The sequence below is a fragment of the Schistocerca nitens genome, chromosome 5, assembly GCF_023898315.1.
Source record: "Schistocerca nitens isolate TAMUIC-IGC-003100 chromosome 5, iqSchNite1.1, whole genome shotgun sequence".
Lineage (NCBI taxonomy): Eukaryota > Metazoa > Arthropoda > Insecta > Orthoptera > Acrididae > Schistocerca > Schistocerca nitens.
The window spans coordinates 249,165,841-249,171,840 of record NC_064618.1 but is presented as its reverse complement, the minus strand read 5'-3'; positions in this window follow the sequence as shown (position 1 = coordinate 249,171,840).

The following is a 6,000-nucleotide window of genomic DNA, read 5'->3' as shown; positions in this document are numbered from 1 at the left end:
CCAATAAATCTTGGACAACATGAGAAATTCTTAAACTGATCGATGAAAGAAGAAAGTACAAAAGAAAAAAAAAAGAAGCCCAGCAAAGGAAAGGAACACAACACCACAGCTCTTAGAAAAGAAATACATAGGACATGCAGGGAAGCCAAAGCAAAATGGCTGCATGAAAAATGTGAAGAGTCCAAAAAAGAAATGGTCGCTGAAGGATCGATTCAGTATATAGAAAAGGCTAAACAACCTTTGGTGGAATTAAAAACAAAGGGAACAGCATTAAGAATTCAAAGAGGAATTCCACTGTCAGTTGTAGAGGTCAATAGTGGGTAGGTAGAAAAAAATAGATTGAGTGCCTGTGTGAGGGGATGGAACTGTCTGTTGATGTGATAGACAAGAATGAGGGGATGCATTATTAGAGTCAAAATTAATCGAGCTTTGGAGGAATAAGGTGGAAGACTTAGGTAACATCCTTTTGAGATTTCTTATCCCCTTGAAGCCTGAATAAATTTCTTCACTGAATAAAAAAATAAAAAAAATATGAATCTCCAGGAATACTCGAAACACATAGGATGTGGCAGCACATGTCAGAAGTGATTGTAGCTTTGTGTAGAATCTGCACCTACTGGCACAGCCACTCAAAAACAATTAACCTTGCACTTATTAGAGACACACTGGTATGTTGTGAATTTGCGATGCCTGGTATCAAGGGATTAAATTGTTGGGGGACGTTGCAAACTAAACGACTAGTCTGGAGACTAAGACCCTCAGACTCAGGAAAAATATTATCCACACAATTCTGAAGATAGCAAGGGCAGATACATGTGGGTTGAGGATCTGTTAGACAGTGTTCAGTTCTCCTTTAGGCAAAGTAAAAGCATCAGAGGGGCAGTTTTAACATTTTGCTAGATAATGGAAGCATGACTTAAGAAAAATAAAGGTATGTTCATAGAATTTCTTGACCTAGAAAAAGCACTTGACAATTTAAAAAGGTGAAAGATGTTCAAAATTCTCAGGAAAATACTTAGAAGCTGCAGAGAAAAATGGGTACTGTACTATGGGCACAAGGGCCAAGAATGTAAAACAGGAATGGAAGGAACCGGTCAGATTAGAAAGAGTATAAGATATGAATATAGTCCTTTTCCCCTACTGTCCAGTATGTACCTGAAGAAGCAATAACAAAATTAAAAGAAAAGTTCAGGAATGGGGTTGAAATTCAGTGTGAAAAGATATCAGTGATAATATTCACTGATAATATTGTCATCCTCAATGAATATGAGGAAGAATTGCAGGAACTGATGAACAATATGTACAATCTAATGAGCATACAGTGCAGACTGAGAGTAAACCAAAGAAAGACAAAAGTGAGAATTATAGAAATTAGTTTATGGATGAACTTAACATCGAAATTGGGGAGAACCTTAGAACCAAAATAAAATTGACTGACGAAGTAAAGAAGACATGAAAAGCAGAATAGCTGAGACAAAGGGGGTATTCCTGACCAAAAGGAGCCTTAATTTGAGGAAGAAATTTCTGGGAATGTATGTTTGGAGCACTGCATTTTACGCAAATAAATCATGGACTGTGGGGAAAAGAGAGAGAGAGAGAGAGAGAGAGAGAGAGAGAGAGAGAGAGAGAGAGATTCAAAGGCTTCGAGGTGGGAAGGATGTTGAAAATTAAGAAGTAAGTGGACTTATAAGAAATGAGGATGTTCATCACTGAATCAGCAATGAGAGGAGCTTGTGAAAAACATTGACAAGAAGGAACAGGATGAGAGGACATGTATTAAGACATCAATAAATAACTTCCAGGGTACTTGAGGGAGCTGTAGAGGGTACAACTGTAGGGGAAGATGGGTACTGGAATACATCCAACAAACAGTTGAGGAAATTTGGTGTAGGTACTACTCTGAGAATAACAGGTTGGCACAGAAGGAGGGTTGTAGTGGACTGCATCAGACCAGTCAGAAGACTGATGACATAAAAAAAAATATGAAGTTACTTTTGCTCTTCCTTGTACACATGAGGTTCTTAAAAAGATTATGAATGGCAAATATTCAGTATGTGATTCACTGTGTGTTGTTTTTATCTATACTACTTAATAGCATTTAGCATACTTTTTATTAAAGTGGGAGGATTAGATTAGATTAGATTCAGTTTTCGTTCCATAGACCCAAAAGTGAGATGATTCTCATGGATGTGGAACAAGTCAGAAAGTATAACATAAAGAAACATAAAACAATTGAATATAATACTCACTACCCTGATCATTTGTCAGGAGATTGCAAAATATGTGGATACATTACAGTAAACTGAAACTGCTAACATTTACAGAATTAATACACTGTCAGAATGAAACACAGTTTCACTTTTAATAAATTTATCATACACAAAATACATAATATTGAGTGTTGTGACCAAGTGCTGTCAAACTTGATATCTAACAGAAATTTTTACTTAAGTTGGTCTAACAGTCCCTGTTAAAGATATTCATCTATAGAGTAGAAGGAGTCACCTATTAAAAAGTCTTTCAAACTCTGCTTAAGCTGTGCTTTATCTGAAACCAATCTCTTGAAAATGCGTATTCCTGAATATAGGACTCCTTTTCAGACCAAGGTAAGTGATTTTAAGTCTTTATATAGATTACTATTATTCCTAGTATTAATATTATGTATTGAGCTGCTGATTGGAAATAGAGATATATTTCTCGCAACAAATTTCATTAAGGAATAAACATACCAAGAAGCAGAGGTTAGAGTACAAAGTTCATTGAACAGGTTTGTACACAATGTTCTTTAATTTATGCCACAGATGAGTCTTATTACACGCTTCTGAATGCTAAAAACTTTTATTTGGTTTGATAAGTTACTCCAGAATATGATCAGATATGACATAATAGAATAAAAGTAAGCAAAGTATGCAAGTATTTTTATTTATGTCTCCTACATCTGACATCATTCTCATTGCAAATAGAGATTTGTATAGGCACTTCAGCAATTCTGTAGTGTGCCCTTCCCAACTGAATTTATTATTGAGTTGTAATCCCTGAAATTTAACACTGTCAACCTTTTTGATCTGCATGTCTTCTTCTGTTATATATATGCTGGGAGAAAATCTCTTATGTGTTCTGAACTGCATATCGGGTCTTTTCAGCTTCTTATACTTGTATTTCCTCTTGTGTATCATGATTGCTTGTGGATATCTGTAGAATGATGCATTTTAATTAGTATTATATAAAGGGGTGAGCAGTAATTATATTTGATAATCTTGGTATCTGTAAAATTGTATTTTATGTCTATGTATGTATGATGACTCCATTGTTGTGTGAACAGATAAAATGTGATCATCAGTCCAAAGACTGGTAGATGGGGCTCTCAATGCTAGTCTTTCTTGTTCAAATTTCTTTACCTGGCGTAGGAAATACTTCAGTAAAATTCACGGCTAGTGTGTTAATTAATATTTAGTTCCATAGTTATGTGTTTTACCATTTTTATGTACTTGTAACACTGCTACACATTTAAATCTGAAGGAGTATTCCCAATGTAGCAACTCAGTGGAAATCTAGGAAAAGCTACAAGTTTTTCATTATTTCATTTGATTAAACTTGTTAATTAGAAACACTATAGTTCTTCTTGTTTCTTTTTTCTCTAAAATAATCATTCACTAATATCTCCAGACTACCATACGTCGTTAGAGGAATTCTTCTCTGCCTGTGATGGATTTACTACTTTGACTCTTCGTGTCCAACAGTAGTGATAAATAGTTCATCCAGTCTTCTTTGTAGATTAATACTATGTGTAACAATGAGATTCTTACATTTTCCAGATTATGTTTCTTTGCATGGAAAAATTTAACTCTAAGAAATCCATAAGCTGTGACTGAACTGTTCTGTGTTTTGTCCTGTCTGTCAAGTAAGGTGGACTGTATAAATATTGGGAAAGCTTGTATGGAGGAGGGAAAAGATCACAATAGATACTGGTAATTACAAGCATATAGTTGGTTTTGAGTTGGTTTTGAGTAGTGCCCTTATTTTAGTAAATACTGAAAAACTAAGAAGAATTCAACTCATTTTCCTTACAGAGCCATGTATCAGTACCAAAAAGATCTAAAATAATAAATTATGGAGTAAGAGAGATTATATTCATCACACCGAAAAACAAATTCAAGACAAATCAGGTAGTCTGTTGTATGTATTTATATATACACACACACACACACACACACACACACACACACACACACACACACACACACACACACACACACACAAAAATTGAAGAATCCACTGGTAGTAATTTTGGCTTACAGAATATCTGACACAGCAGCAGTATCACACTATCATTTAAAAGAAAAGATGTCAATTTTCTAAGTAAACGGATGCAGAATTTTCATAGCAATAAAAAATAGTGTTCTGTCAATGGAGGAAGAAAGCATTGTGGAGCACATGATGAGAAGTAGGGGAAAAATACTAATAAAATTAATCAGCTGCAAACTCTTAAAAAGAGAAATTATATAGGAAAATGTTGTTATTCAAGGCCGGCAATTAAAACGTTTTTGATTTTTGAGGCATTTTAAAGAAATGCAAAGTGGACAACTGAATCTCATCAAGAGTTTTTCATGTATGATCTACAACTTGTACATTCTGATCTTGTATTCTTATTTTTTATGCAGCTATTTCACTGCATGTGTGTAGTCCTTTACGCAGAGGTAAAGCCTGATATTAATATTGCAAATGCTTCAGCTATTATGACCAAGACATTAAAGACACCGTACCATTCTTGGTTAGCTCAGAAATAGGTTTGCTATATTTCTAAAGAGGTACTGGGAAAAGATACTGTACATGCAGAAATGATAGTGTGTGTAATAATATGTTCTAGTATTAGATGTTGTTTGGACTCAAATCATTGTTAACTGTAAATGTTTAACTGTCATATTCAATAATGGCTATTAAATTGCAACACTCGAAAGAAGAACAAATAATAAAATTTGACTTACTGTGCATGTACAGTATGACAGAAACAATACAAGTTAAATTTGTAGGAGATCTGCAACTTGCAATTTTCCACGCTCCTTCAACTCTGTGCCGGAGTATGGCAATTGTAATAGTTGGTGAGTGGCTTGCCAGTCCCTCAGTAATCCATGACCAGATGTTATCAGTGGGTGAGCGAGGGCTGAGCAGCATGCTGGCCGGGGCATCAGTTGGAGACCCTTTGTATCGAGGTATATCAGAACGCCAAGGGTAACATTCATTCTTGTGTTATGTTGTTGAAAGTTAATGTCATGGACATCTGGAGATAGGGCACAGCTATCAGTCTGAGTACATCAGAAAAGGAATGCATGTTGTCATAATTATTAACTATGTGGATTATAGGTGATCTAGTTGTGCACCTAGTTGCAGCCCATACAGTCATGCCATGTGCTGGGCCCATATGGCAATATTTGTCCTGCTCAGAGCTCCACACATAGATATGTCCATCATTATGCTGTGCACAAAACCAGGTCTCGTCTGAAAAGTGAATTTATTGCTATTCCTGTGTCCAGTGCTGTTGTTGAGCACACCATTGTGCTCTCCATCATGGAAAGCCGCAGCAATGTCTGCAGTGCTCACATTCAGTGGTACTGCAAATGTCCCAGTAGGACATAATGCAGAGAATTGGTAGGCAGTACGCTACTTGATATTTTCTTTTCTTATACAAGCTTATTTCGGCTTTATTGCCTTCATCAGTATGTGTTCTGATGTTGTAGATGGACAAATGTCAACTTTGAGTAAACCATTGCTGCTGCCTGTAGTTGTTGCATACTGTCTACCAATTCTGTGCATAATGTCCTACTGTGACATAATATATGCTGCAGGTCCCACAACAAAGAAACTGCTAATGTCATCGTGCTATCTGTATGGATATTTGTCTTGCTCCAAACACGCCCATTTTGTGACTCAAAGTATATGACATGACTGTATGCTCCTGCATAGTTAATAAATGGTAAGTCGTCCTCTAGGGTACTAGTCGCT